The sequence below is a fragment of the Callorhinus ursinus genome, unplaced genomic scaffold, assembly GCF_003265705.2.
Source record: "Callorhinus ursinus isolate GAN/ISIS: 27379988/994484 unplaced genomic scaffold, GSC_fseal_2.0 scaffold167, whole genome shotgun sequence".
Lineage (NCBI taxonomy): Eukaryota > Metazoa > Chordata > Mammalia > Carnivora > Otariidae > Callorhinus > Callorhinus ursinus.
Window position 1 is genome coordinate 1 of NW_027397229.1, and position 15115 is coordinate 15115.

Sequence of the window (15115 nt, forward strand, 5' to 3'; positions counted from 1 at the left end):
ATTCATTAGTTCATCAAAGTTAATTTTTTTAACTGTTTATTTTTTTAATTTTTCTTTTTCCGTTTTTCAACCAACATCTTATCAATCCCTTTTTTAAAAAAAAAAGTTTTTTATTTTTCATTTTTAGAGTCATATTTTATCCCTTCATAGTAGTTACCCTTATTTTTGGCATATATATATGAATAAGTTGTTCTCTCTTTAAAATTTTGAGATACAGTTTCTTCAAACAGATCAAAATATACCCTAAATCACTAGTGTATGGCTTTGTTCTAGTCTCCTGCCTGATCACATTCTCTCCCTTTTTCTTTTTTTTTTTCTTAAGTCTTCTTTCTTTTTTCAAACAACTTCTTATCTTATCAATTCCTTTTATAAAATCTTTTATAATTTTCATCTTTACAGTCATCTTCCATCCCTTCATTGTATCAACCCTTATTTTGTACATATATGTCTTTCTTCCTTTAAAATTTTAGAAGGCACTTTTTTCTAACAGACCAAAATACACCCAAAATCTAGTGTGTGGCACTGATCTATGCACTAGCCTGATCATATTTGGTCATATTCTGCTTTTTTTGTATTGTTCTGTTTTTGTTTTTGTTTTTGTTTTTATCTTTATCTTTTTCTTTTTTCTTTTCTCTTTCTTTTTTCTTTCTTTCCCTCTCTTTTCCCCTGGTATCAGGTCTTTTCTGATTTGTATAGAGTATATTTGCTGAGGACGTTGTTAACCTGTTAGCATTTTGTTCTCTCATTCATCTATTCTCCTCTGGACAAAATGACAAGATGAAAAAAATCACCTCAGCAAAAAGAACAAGAGGTAGTACCGTCAGCCAGGGACCTACTCAATACGGACATTAGTACGATGTCGGACCTAGAGTTCAGAATCATGACTTTAAAGATACTAGCTGGGCTTGAAAAAAGCGTGGAAGTTATTAGAGAAACCCTTTCTGGAGAAATAAAAGAACTAAAATCTAACCAAGTCGAAATCAAAAAGGCTATTGATGAGGTGCAATCAAAAATGGGGGCACTGACTGCTAGGATAAATGAGGCAGAAGAGAGAATTAGTGATATAGAAGACCAAATGATGGAAAATAAAGAGGCTGAGGAAAAAGAGAGATAAACAACTACAGGATCATGAGGGCAGAATTTGAGAGATAAGTGATACAATAAGATGAAACAACATTAGAATAATTGGGATCCCAGAAGAAGAAGAAAGAGAGAGAGGGGCAGAAGGTACTGGAGCAAATAATAGCAGAGAACTTCCCTAATGTGAGGAAGGAAACAGGCATCAAAATCCAGGAGGCACAGAGAAGCCCTCTCAAAATCAATAATAATAGGTCAACACCCCGACATCTAATAGTAAAACTTACGAGTCTCAGAGACAAAGAGAAAATCCTGAAAGCAGCTCGGGAGAAGAGATATGTAACCTACAATGGTAGAAATATTAGATTGGCAACAGACCTATCCACAGAGACCTGGCAGGCCAGAAAGGACTGGCAAGATATCTTCAGAGCACTAAACGAGAAAAATATGCAGCCAAGAATACTATATCCAGCTAGGCTGTCATTGAAAATAGAAGGAGAGATAAAAAGCTTGCAGGACAAACAAAAACAAAAGGAATTTGCAAACACAAAACGAGCCCTCTAAGAAATATTGAAAGGGGTCCTCTAAGCAAAGAGGAGCCTAAAAGCAGCATAGATTAGAAAGGAACAGAGACTACACAGTAACAGTCACCTGACAGGCAATACAATGGCGCTAAATTCATACCTTTCAATAGTTACCCTGAATGTAAATGGGCTAAATGCCCCAATCAAAAGACACAGGCTATCAGATTGGATTAAAAAACAAGACCCATCCATATGCTGTCTGCAAGAGACTCATTTTTGACCCAAAGACACCCCCACCTTGAAAGTGAGGGGGTGGAAAACCATTTACCATGCTAATGGACACCAAAAGAAAGCTGGGGTGGCAATCCTTCTATCAGACAAACTAGATTTTAAAACAAAGACTGTAATAAGAGATGAGGAAGGACACTATATCCTACTTAAAGGGTCTATCCAACAAGAAGATCTAACAATTGTAAATATCTATGCCCCTAACATGGGAGCAGCCAATGATATAAGGCAATTAATAACAAAAGCAAAGAAACACATTGACAACAATACAATAATAGTGGGGGACATTAACACCCCCCTGATTGAAATGGACAGATCATCTAAGCAAAAGATCAACAAGGAAATAAAGACGTTAAACGACACTGGACCAAATGGACTTCACAGACATATTCAGAACAGTCCATCCCAAAGCAATGGAATACACATTCTTCTCTAGTGCCCATGGAACATTCTCCAGAACTGATCACATCCTAGGTCACAAATCAGGTCTCAACTGGTACCAAAAGATTGGGATCATTCCCTGCATGTTTTCAGACCACAGTGCTTTGAAACTAGAACTCAATCACAAAGGAAAGTCGGAAAGAACTCAAATACATGGAGGCTAAAGAGCATCCTACTAAAGAATGAATGGGTCAACCAGGAAGTTAATGAAGAATTAAAAAATTTCATGGAAACCAATGAAAATGAAAACACAACTGTTCAAAATCTTTGGGATACAGCAAAGGCAGTCCTGAGAGGAAAGTATATAGCAATACAAATCTTTCTCAAGAAACAAGAAAGGTCTCAAATACACAACCTAACCCTACACTTAAGGAGCTGGAGAAAGAACAGCAAATAAAGCCTAAACCCAGCAGGAGAAGAGAAATCATAAAGATCAGAGCCGAAATCAAAGAACTAGAAACCAAAGGAACAGTAGAACAGGTCAATGAAACTAGGAGCTGGTTCTTTGAAAGAATTAAGAGGACTGATAAACCCCTGGCCAGACTTATCAAAAAGAAAAGAGAAATGACCGAAATCAAGAAAATCATGAATGAAAGAGGAGAAATCACAACCAACAGCAAAGAAATACAAACAATTATTAAAAATATTATAAGCAACTCTATGCCAGCAAATTAGATAACCTAGAAGAAATGGGTGCATTCCTAGAGATGTATCAACTACCAAAATTGAACCAGGAAGAAATAGAAAACCTGAACAGACCTATAGCCACTATGGAAATTGAAGCAATCATCAAAAATCTCCCAAGAAACAAAAGCCCGGGGCCAGAGGGCTTCCCAAGGGAATTCTATCAGACATTTCAAGAAGAATTAATACCTATTCTCCTGAAACTGTTCCAAAAAATAGAAATGGAAGGAAAACTTCCAAACTCATTTTATGAGGCCACCATTACCTTGATCTGAAAACCAAAGACCCCATCAAAAGGAGAATTACAGACCGATATCCTTGATGAACATGGATGCAAAAATTCTCACCAAAATACTAGCCAATAGGATCCAACAGTACCTTAAAAGGATTATTCACCGTGACCAAGTGGGATTTATCCCTGGGCTGCAAAGATGGTTCAACATCCGCAAATCAATCAACGTGATACAATACATTAACAAAAGAAAGAACAAGAATCATATGATCCTCTCAATAGATGCAGAGAAAGCATTTGACAAAGTAGTACAGCATCCTTTCTTGATCAAACTCTTCAGAGTATAGGGATAGAGGGTACATACCTCAATATCATAAAAGCCAACTATGAAAAACCTACAGCGAATATCATTCTCAGTGGGGGAAAAGCTGAGACCTTTCCCCTTAAGGTCAGGAATGCGGCAGGGATGTCCACTATCACCACTGCTATTCAACATAGTATTAGAAGTCCTAGCCACAGCAATCAGACAACAAAAAGAAATCAAAGGCATCCAAATCAGCAAGGAGGAAGTCAAACTCTCACTCTTTGCAGATGATATGATATTGTATGTGAAAAACCCAAAAGACTCCACCCCAAAACTGCTAGAACTCATACAGGAATTCAGTAAAGTATCAGGATATAAAATCAATGCACAGAAATCAGTGGCCTTCCTATACACCAACAATAAGGCAGAAGAGAGACAAATCAAGGAGTCGATCCCATTTACAATTGCACCCAAACCATAAGATAGCTATGAAGAAATCTAACCAAAGAGGCAAAGGATCTGTACTCAGAAAACTATAAAATACTCATGAAAGAAATTGAAGAAGACACAAAGAAATGGAAAAATGTTCCATGCTTATGGATTGGGAGAACCAACATTGTGAAGATGTCAATGCTACCTAGAGCAATCAACACATTCAATGCAATCCCCATCAAAATACCATCCACTTTTTTCAAAGAAATGGAACAAATAATCTCAAAATTTGTATTGAACCAGAAGGGACCCCGAATAGCCAGAGGAATGTTGAAAAAGAAAAGCAAAGCTGGCGGCATCACAATTCCGGACTTCCAGCTCTATTACAAAGCTGTCATCATCAAGACAGTATGGTAGTGGCACAAAAACAGACACAGAGATCAATGGAACAGAATAGAGAGCCCAGAAATGGACCCTCAACTCTACAGTCAACTCACCTTTGACAAAGCAGGAAAGAATGTCCAATGGAAAAAAGACAGTCTCTTCAACAAATGGTGTTGGGAAAATTGGACAGCCACATGCAGAAGAATAAAACTGGACCATTTCCTTACACCACACACAAAAATAGACTGCAAATGGTTGAAAGACCTAAACGTGAGACAGGAGTCCATCAAAATCCTAAAGGAGAACACAGGCAGCAACCTCTTCGACCTCAGCCGCAGCAAGTTCTTCCTAGAAACATCGCCAAAGGCAAGGGAAGCAAGGGAAAAATGAACTATTGGGATTTCATCAGATAAAAAGCTTTTGCACAGCAAAAGAAACAGTCCACAAAACCAAACGACAACCGACAGAATGGGAGAAAATATTTGCAAATGACATATCAGATAGAGGGCTAGTATCCAAAATCTATAAAGAACTTATCAAACTCAACACCCAAAGAACAAATAATCCAGTCAAGAAATGGGCAGACGACATGAACAGACATTTTTCCAAAGAAGACATCCAAATGGCCAACAGGCACATGAAAAAGTGCTCAACATCGCTCGGCATCAGGGAAATCCAAATCAAAACCTCAATGAGATACCACCTCACACCCGTCAGAATGGCTAAAATTAACAAGTCAGGGAACGACAGATGTTGGCGGGGATGGACAAAGTGGAACCATCCTACACTGTTGGTGGGAATGCAAGCTGGTGCAACCACTCTGGAAAACAGTATGGAGGTCCCTCAAACAGTTGAAAATAGAGCTACCATACGATCCAGCCATTGCACTACTGGGTATTTATCCCCAAAGATAGGGATCTGAAGGGGTACGTGCACCCCAATGTTTATAGCAGCAATGTCCACAATAGCCAAACTGTGGAAAGAGCCAAGATGTCTATTGACAGATGAATGGATAAAGAAGTTGTGGTGTATATACACAATGGAATATTATGCAGCCATCCAAAGGAATGAGATCTTGTCATTTGCAACGACGTGGATGGAACTGGAGGGTGTTATGCTGAGTGAAATAAGTCAATCAGAGAAAGACATGTATCATATGACCTCACTGATATGAGTACTTCTAATCTCAGGAAATAAACTGAGTGTTGCTGGAGTGGTGGGGGTTGGGAGGGATGGGGTCGCTGGGTGATAGACATTGGGCAGGGTATGTGCTATGGTGAGCGCTGTGAATTGTGCAAGACTGTTGAATCACAGATCTGTACTTCTGCACAAATAATGCAACATATGTTAAGAAAAAAGAAAAAGAAGAAGGTAGCAGGAGGGGAAGAATGAAGGGGAGTAAGTCGGAGGGGGAGACGAACCATGAGAGACGATGGACTCCGAAAAACAAACTGAGGGTTCTAGAGGGGAGGAGGATGGGGGGATGGGTTAGCCTGGTGATGGGTATTAAAGAGGGCACGTTCTGCATGGAGCACTGGGTGTTACGCACAAACAATGAATCATGGAACACTACATCAAAAACTAATGATGTAATATATGGTGATTAACATAACAATAAAAAATAAAAAAATATATATATCCAGAATCTGGACACTTCTTACCATCTGCACTGCTAACTCTTTGGACCAAATCCCCATTAAAATCTCATTGTGAGATAGCCAATGGTCTCCATGCTTGTCTCCCTTTTTTACCCTCCCCCCACCACATAGTCTACTCTCAACACAGCAGTCTGGGTACATCTTTAAAACTTTAAGTCATATAATGCCATTTTGGTGCTGAAAATCCTGAATGCCTCCCCATTTCATTCAATGTCAGTTTCCAAGTTCTTGCCATGGGCTACAAGGCCTGGCATGATCAATGTTTCCTATGAGTCTGTGAACAAGGATGAGTGCCCTGCATGATACAACAATGAGCACTTCTCTCTATTGTCATCTCAAACCCTGGAGGAACAGAGGCTTTCGTTGCTCCATTTCCAGTTCTCTGGGCCTATTGGTGACTCTGGACAGATTCAAAGAGACTGGAAACAGTGTCGACTGTAAAAGGAATTTAGGACTAAGAGGGATGCCTATTTCCCAATTTCATTCCTGGAAAATTACAAGAGAATCTGTTAACTGTTAAAGGGTCAAACCAGTGTATTAGTCAGGGTAGCTAAAACACACAGCCCCCGGTCTTAATATTTTAAAACCATAAAAGTTTATTTTGGACTCACATAAAATCTAGGGATTAGGGATGTTCTCATTATACTGGGTACACCATCTGCTAAGGCCCAGAGATTCTCTCCATCTGTGGTTTGAAGAAGGAAGAGGGAAACATGGAGGATGGCACAGAAGATTTTGGGCACTTGGCCTGGAAGTGGCATACATCACTTTCTACCTACATTCTGCTGGCCAGAGCTGGTCATATGCTCCACCTAAGATACAAAAGAGCCTGGAAACATTTTCTTGTGCGCCCGGGAAGAGGAAAGTTTGATGAGGATTTAGCCATGCTTCACCATGCCAGAGAGAGTTGGATCCTGGAACATGAGTTCAGTCTAAATGTTGAAAGTTCTAGGCAGAAGAGATTACATAACAGTATGGACCCCAGAGAAATCAAGACATATTTTGGGATTTGAAAGATGTTTTTTATTGTTTGTTGGGTTTTTTGTTTGTTTTGTTTTTACTTGAGAATAGGGCATTTGTGGGAGAATGTCAAGAGTGAACACTTGAGAGGTAGGAGGGACTTAGACAAACTGGGGCCTTCCTTCCTAGCCATGCTAGGCTGCTTGGATTTTGTCTTAAAGGGAGAGAGGCCATGAGAAAACTTTATATAAAGGATTTTCATATCTAGATTGGCAGTTTGAAAAGTCATTATGTAACAGAGGGCAAGACTAGAGGCAAGGATCCCGGTCAGGAGGCTGTTTCTTCCAGTATTCCCTATCTCAAGAATTCTCAAACTGAACTCACACTAGGGGCTATGTTTCAGAACTTAGGTCAGTATTCATATACATCTGTACACATGTATATAAGACAATTGATGACATTTTATACTTAGTCTATTTCATTTAAACAAGTAGTGGTTGCCACTTATTTGATTGAATTATCTGCCTTCTAAGAAGGTCTCAGCACACATTTGGAAACCATTGCCCTGTCTCACTGAAAGACAACATGGTAAAGATAGTCCCCAGACCCAATCTGGGTGTCATGTGAGATCCCTGATTTGACCTTAACATCCTCACAGTTCATTAGCCACATTATTTCTGGCCTATTTCTTAAATATTCCTCACCCAATTGCCACTGTTTGAAATGAATGGTTTGCCACATGGGGATCCCCCAGGCTCTCTAAGACCTTGTTTTGGAGTCCACAGGGTCACAGACATTTTCATATTTTTATAACAACACTAAGACGTTATTTTCCTTTTTCACATCTATTCTTTCATAGGCACATAGTGGAGTTTTCCAGAAGTTACATGATAAGTGATGACATCAGTTGTTCTGATGCTTATGTTTTTAGTTTTCATTTCTTATATGTTAAACAATGATAGCTGGGACCCTCCTCATCAAAACCACAATAAGTGTTAAGAGGGCAATGGGGTCCTGAGACCAAGGAGCTTAATCCTTGGTTTAGACCCTTATGATTCTGTATTCTCTTACCGCTAATAATAACTGGACATGATTTTGTGGCCTTAGGCATCTCTAAACAAATACTCTTGCTAGATTATCTGGTCTTGTATTTCATCAGTAGGATTCTCGTGTCTGATTATCCAGAAGCATGTCTGTGCTGTGATTCGTGGAGCTCTAATACCTAATCTGTCCTTGATCCTCAGCCTTTTGTACCAATTTTAAAACATCAGGGCTCCATTTTTTAGGCTTCTAAATGTTGGAGTATGCTTTTGACCCTGTGACATAGTATATATATATATTATATATATAGTCTACATATATACTATATATGTATGTGTGTATATATGTATATATATACACTATATATGTATGTGTATATTTATTTATATATATATTTGCCTCTGCCCAGGGGATACAGAGCTCCTAAAAGTTGATACAGAACTCCTAAAACCCTTGTGATTTCTTGAGTGATAAATATTATAGGAACATTTTACACAGAGCTTCTACATCTCTTGGAGTTTCCCGCGTAACAGGAGCATCTTTATTCCAACAAGTGACTGGGTGGGCTCCTGAATAGCTTCAGAATGGGAGCTGGTTACTGGAAACACCAAGCCATGATTAGAAGCTTAAAACTTTTAACCCACCTCCATTCTCCAGTTGAGGAGAGGGGCTGGAGATTGAGTTAATAAACCATCATGCCTCCATAAAAAATCCTAAACTTCTGTTTGAAGAGCATCTGAATTGGTGAATACCTCCATGTGCTGGGAGAGTGGCATATCCAACTTCATGGGGACAGAAGCTCCTGTGCTGGGGGCCCTTCTGGAGCTCACCCTATATACCTCTTCATCGGGCTAGTCATTTGTATCCTTTCTAACCAACTGGCAAGTACAGTGTTTTCCTAGGTTCTCTGAGCTATTATAACAAATTATTGAATCTGAGAACCTTTGATTAACAGCTAAGTTGGACAGAAGTGTGGGTGCCCAATATGTGTGACTAGCCTCGGAAGTGGGAGGCAGTCTTGTGGCACTGAGCCCTTAATCTGTGAGGTTTGCATGAACTCCAGGTAGTTAGGGTCAGAAATGAATTAAATTGTAGGACAGTCTGTTGGTGTGTGCAGAGAGTTAGAGAATTGCTTTGTGTGGAAAACCCACATATTTATTGTCAGAAGTGCTGTGAGAGACATGTTCTTTTAGACCCCGTTGCTACTCTGCAGGCTCATGCACTGGCCATCTCATCTAATCCAATGCCTTTAAATACTCTCTGCAGCCTGACAGCTCAGGCCTCTGTGTCTCCACTTCTGACCTCGCTTCCAGACTCTGGATTTGAGACTGTTGTATCCAGCTGCCTGTTGCGCATCTCTGTTTGGATACTTAACATCTAACTCTTAATTAATATTTTTAAACCTTAACTTCTGATTTCTTCCATAGATGCTTATCCCTCAAACTTCCTCATTTCAATAAAAAATCAATTGCCTTCTTTAAAGCCCTCAGACCAAATCCTTGACTTCCTCATTGACTCATCTCCTTGCTAATAAATCCAACTCAACAGCAAATTATGTTTGCTCTATCATCAATGCAGCAGCATTTCCTGTGGATTTACCTTACCTCCATTCATGCCCCTTAGACTTATCTACCATCCTCTTTTGTCTGGACTTTTGCAATGGTCTGCTGATGGATTTGCTTCTACCTTGCCCCTTGATATTTGAATCTCCAAACAGCTGATAGTTCTCTTTATAGAATTTTCTTAAAAAAAAAAAAAAGAAATCCCATTTTCAGTGGTACATGGTTTTGAAAAGACTTTTCCAGGGCCACCTCCACTCTTCTTTGGACCTGGACCTCCAGGCTTTGTGTGGGAGAGATATAAACTGAGCCCTCATGCCCAGATAGGTTTGTCCCTGCTCCTTTTCAGGCAACTGACCTCAACTTAACCAAATCTTTCTTATTAAGGCCACGTTCTAGGGATGGTGCATGTTTTGGTGGAGTCTGGGCACTTTGGTGCTATCAAAGTCTACCATCAAAACCTAAAACATACAGTATACAAGATACCCCTGTTTTTTAGCTTCAAGATAACCTTGGCAGCGTAGACCAGTCAATGCCAGAGAAGGCAGGTTCCTAGTGAAAGCATTAGGCTCCCTGGAGTGGGGGTTAGGGACAAAACCCAAAGGAAGTTGCATAATTCTTACATAAGGGGCTCTAGTCTACCTAGAGCTCATCACCTGAACTTCTTCATCTGATCCAGAGCCAGGAGCCCCATCACCTGAACTTCTTCATCTGATCCAGAGCCAAGAGCTCTCTCCAGTCTTGTTTCTCTCTAAGGCTGAGATAGAACAAGTGGTTCCCAATGTCAGGGGATATGTCCAATTAGATTAAGATGCAAATTAATTGAGAAGTCACACATGAGTCAGTGAATCAGAACTCATTACAGGGGCCATAGAGGCAGGACTCATGTACAAAAGAAGGGAAAAACAAAAGAACCAGGTATGTCAGTCCTTCCATAGGCCACAGGTGACCAAGTAGAAAACTGAGATGGGACCTCAGTCATAGGGAGGAGAGCGGGTTAAGACAGGGACTCAGCTGAACAAGGAACAAATGGGGCACAAGTCTCTAAGCAGGTGCAGATTAGAATAGTGTCAACTTCCAGCGTGACTTGATAGTGAAACCCTTAAGCCCTTTACTCTTCCACCCAATTAAGTGTTCAGGGTACCAGTAGATGGGAACTAGGGCTTGCAGCTGCCAGTTTCCTTCTTTTTGATGTCAGTCTTAGGCAGGCAGCCTCGAGGACAGAAGCCAAGAAAGAAAATGCCTCTTACTCACTTGCTCTGTGTCATGTCTGGTGTTTGGTGCTGCACAAGCATTTTCTGATCAATTCCTTAATAGCCTGTTAGGGAGGAATTATTATCCCTATTTTAAAGGTGGGGAAATTGAGATTCAGTGACATCGATCAAATCATTCAGAGCCACGTAGCCAGTGAGCTATAGATTCCACGTTAACACCTGCTGTTTCTGATTCCACAGCCCGTGCGCTTAGTGATTACACTGCATTCCTACCCACCAGTGAGGCTAGAGGTACAGTCCCATCTAGGTAGCAGACAGCAGCTTGAGGTAGGGACAGCTGCTTTCCTCTGCATGTCCTTAGCATCTGGCACAGTATCTTGCAGGTGCTTAGTGAAAAAGCACCAAAGGAAACTGGACTCGTCTCATGTTATCTTCCAGATAATTAAAGAAAACACATGAGAGTAATTAGAGCTTCTGATACTTTGAGAATGCGTAATAGAAGTTGGTGTTTCCATTTTTACCAGTTGATTTTTACTTCATTGAACCCAGACTTTCACTGTTATCCTGCATTTTGCACTTTATGCATTGTACCATTATCTCCTTAGCAATACAACTCAGATTCTGTAAAACCACAAGCCTTGTTTTCACTATACCTAATATTTCCCTGAGCATCAGAGTCCATTATCATGGCTACCACATCACAGACACACGGCCCTGTTGTCAGAGTCTGTGTCCTTAAAGGCACAGGAGGACTTGGGGACAGGCCATATTTGAGTCTGCATTTTAATGTTCCTGATCATCCAGGAGGCACCTCTCTCCTTAGAGGAAGAAAAGGCGCACCCTAATGGAATCCCAGCATTAAAGAGAATGCTTTGTGTTGTGAAAAAGTGATTCACATGAAACACAGCATCTGAGCCTCAACTCAAGGGTGCTTGGAACCAACATAAGCTGTGCATTTCATTGGGCTGTGGGCACTGTGCCCTCTGTGAGAAGCTATTAAGCCATGATTTCTGCTTTGAGCACTGAGGATAGCCAATGACTTTACACCAATGCCTAGGTTCCCAGGACCTCTAGGATGCTCTCTGGGAAGAGAGGAGTGAGGGGGCCATTCATGCCAACTCCTTTACCCCATTCCTTTTCACCCATGGCAGAGGCTATGAAAGATGGATGTCTTTTTCTCCCCCAGAAGAGTTTGAGGGTACCATGCTTTCTTTCCTGGTGGGCTCTACATTCTTTCATCCTCCTAACCTACAGACTCTCATTTATCCAAAAAGCAAGGCCTCTCTCTCCAAAAGCCAAGCCTCTCTACTGGTGGTGCTCAGAGTGTGGTCCTGGAGCCAACAGCATCCTGTGGAAACTTGTTAGAGATGCAAATTCTCAGCCTCTACCCTAGATAAATTCAGTCAGAAACCCTGGGGGTGGGGCCAGTAATCTGTGTTTTAACAAGCTCTTCAGGTAATTCTGATGCACATTAAGCTTTGAGAAGCACTGTGTTAAGTCCTGGAAAAAGCTCATTTTGATGTATTGAGGACTTTACAATCAAGAGGGAGGCTGGCATTCAATTTTTGCTTCAAAATCTCTCTTCACCACCCTCCCTACGCAGCATGGTCAAATCCAGTGTTCAAACCTCTTCAGTTCTCCAGAGTTTGTACACTGAGCCCTTGCCCTGGATGCTCCATCATTGTGTTTCTTTGCAAAGAATGTTCTTATTGAAGGTGAACTCTGATGCCTCTTCACTCTACTGAGAGGTGTTTGGTGGAGTATAAATAAGGATTAGTCTTTAATACGGGATGTGGGGAATTAGTCTAGGCATGGGGGCAGGAGTTAAAGTAGCCACAAAGAGGTGAGGAGGGAAAATGGTCCAGTTGGTGGACCATTTGCTTAAGGATAGTGGGTAAATGCACATTCAGGATTAGCGTGAGGCTGGTTGTGAAGCAGGTCAGTGCAGCCACCTGCGACGGGGAGAAGTAATGTTGCTAGTGCTCGAGGTGTCTGGGCTCCTGGAGCAGAATGACCCAGGGCAAAGGGCCATGATGAGGACCATTCCTGACGATGGTACCTCACGGAAGGCAACAAGGAGTTTGTGCAGAGGTGGCTGTCACAGGAAGAGGGAGGCACTAGCTGAGAGGTGAAAGCAATGGGGAAGGTGCCAGCACACAGAGCCGCAGCACCTATGAGGCACTCTGCCAAAGGCTCTATCAAGGAGCAGTTGCCAAGCCTCTGCTTCCTGTTAGGTGTTCTGTTGGAGGTGGATGTGACCTGCGCCGTGTCAGGGGGTGGGAAGTCTCTTTGTGGACAGATGGAGGGAGGTGCCAAGATTCTAGCAGGGAAGGGTGAGTGCTTCCGCAGACACAATGGATGTGTTAGTACTGAATTGAGGAAGAGAAAATATTCAGTCCATGACCAGGAGCTCCATACTTGCCATGTGCCAGGCAATATGCCTTTTTAGGGCCTAGGAACAAAGAGCTGTATCTCTAATTTCTCTTTGTAGTTCTAACAAGCCTATCTCTTTTTTCCCACTCTCTCCTAATGCATGAGTCAGGTCTTGTTAGTGTCTGTAGATTGCTGTAGTATGAGGTACCTCGTGTCAAGCTGAGGTTTCCGTAGAAACAGATAGAGAGACCTTGCTTTCTGGAGTCTTGCAGAGAGTATTTCTGGCAATTTATCAGGAATGGCAGTATGTTCTTTTGGGCAAGGTATTTGCACTCCTTGGAGGAAAAGCATGATAAACAAAACATTATCCTAGAACAGAGCTGTTCTGTTTTAGTTTTTATTTTTTTCCTTCTCCACCATGTCTGGCTTTGCCAAGCCACCTTCAAGTGCTTTCTGAGCATCTCTGGCTAAGACCTGTTGTACTCCAGCTGGCCTCCATCCAGTTCTGGGGCTGTCGAGCCTCCTCCCGACATGGTGCAGAGGGGGTCTGAGAAGGGAGAGTAAGGGAAAGTGAGAAGAAAAGAGCAAGATAAAGGGCATTCATTGCAACAGATCGAGGGAATGGGGGGCAGCAGTTTCAGTCAGATAAAGCGGTTGGTTGTGCGCTTGAAAATTTTGGTAGTTGGGGGTCAACTTGTAATTCCATATATGCTACAAAACCTTGGGGAAGTTTGAATTTTGATCGCAATATTTAGGCAGTGGCCATGATTGTGATCTGAAGACAACCAGATTTTAGAATAAAGGGAAGATCAAAAGGTAATCAATCCTTTTCCGCCCTCCCCCGTCCGAGTGCCACTCCGGGGGCGCTGCGCTCGCTCAGAGCTTCCGGCTTCTGCTAAGGTAGTGCCGCCGTCGTCTCTCTCCAGCCGTCCTCATGATCATCTACCGGGACCTCATCAGCCATGATGAGATGTTCTCCGACATCTACAAGATCCGGGAGATCGCGGACGGGCTGTGCCTGGAAGTGGAGGGGAAGATGGTCAGTAGGACAGAGGGTAACATTGATGACTCACTCTTTGGTGGAAATGCTTCCACTGAAGCCTCGGAGGGCAAGGTACCGAAAGCACAGTAATCACTGGTGTTGATATTGTCATGAACCATCACTTGCAGGAAACCAGCTTCACAAAAGAAGCCTACAAGAAGTACATCAAAGGTTACATGAAATCAATCAAAGGCAAACTTGAAGAACAGAGGCCAGAAAGAGTAAAGCCTTTTATGACAGGGGCTGCAGAACAAATCAAGCACATCCTTGCTAATTTCAAAAACTACCAGCTCTTTATTGGTGAAAACATGAATCCAGATGGCATGGTTGCTCTGCTGGGCTACCGTGAGGATGGTGTGACCCCATATATGATTTTCTTTAAGGATGGTTTAGAAATGGAGAAATGTTAACGAATTCGGCCATGACTTTGGATGTGTCACCTGTTGCCGTAACGGGCTGCTCCTCTTCATCCACACGACACCAGGATTTAGACAGATGGGACTGATGGTATCTTGAGCACTTCATTTGTTTTGACCCTGATTTATATGGAGCAGAGGCATCGTTTTTAAGACAAAAACATGTCATGTAGTTTGTCCAAAAATAAAATGCATTTAAACTCATTTGAGAGAATGCCTCTTAGTTTAACACATATTTAAATCTATCCAGTGTGGTGTCCTGGAGAAGCTAGAGCCTGGCCGTAGACTACTGCTAGAAAGCATAAGACTGCCTGCAGATAACTTCTACAGTGCAAAACTACTTCTGGGACTGGAATATAAAAAACAAGAATCCAAAAGTCTTAATTCTGAGTTCAAGTAAAGAGGAAAGACCATGCTCATAGCTGGGCCAACATTTGAAGTGGATTCCTAACACATTTCATCACCTACCAACGGAAGTAGTTAACT

The 15115-nt window shown here is 41.6% G+C and overlaps 1 pseudogene; it reads left to right on the forward strand.

The window, feature by feature from the left end:
• The first annotated feature begins 14049 nt into the window (after positions 1 to 14049).
• Positions 14050 to 14790, forward strand: LOC112830942 (translationally-controlled tumor protein-like; annotated as a pseudogene).
• Positions 14791 to 15115: the final 325 nt, after the last annotated feature.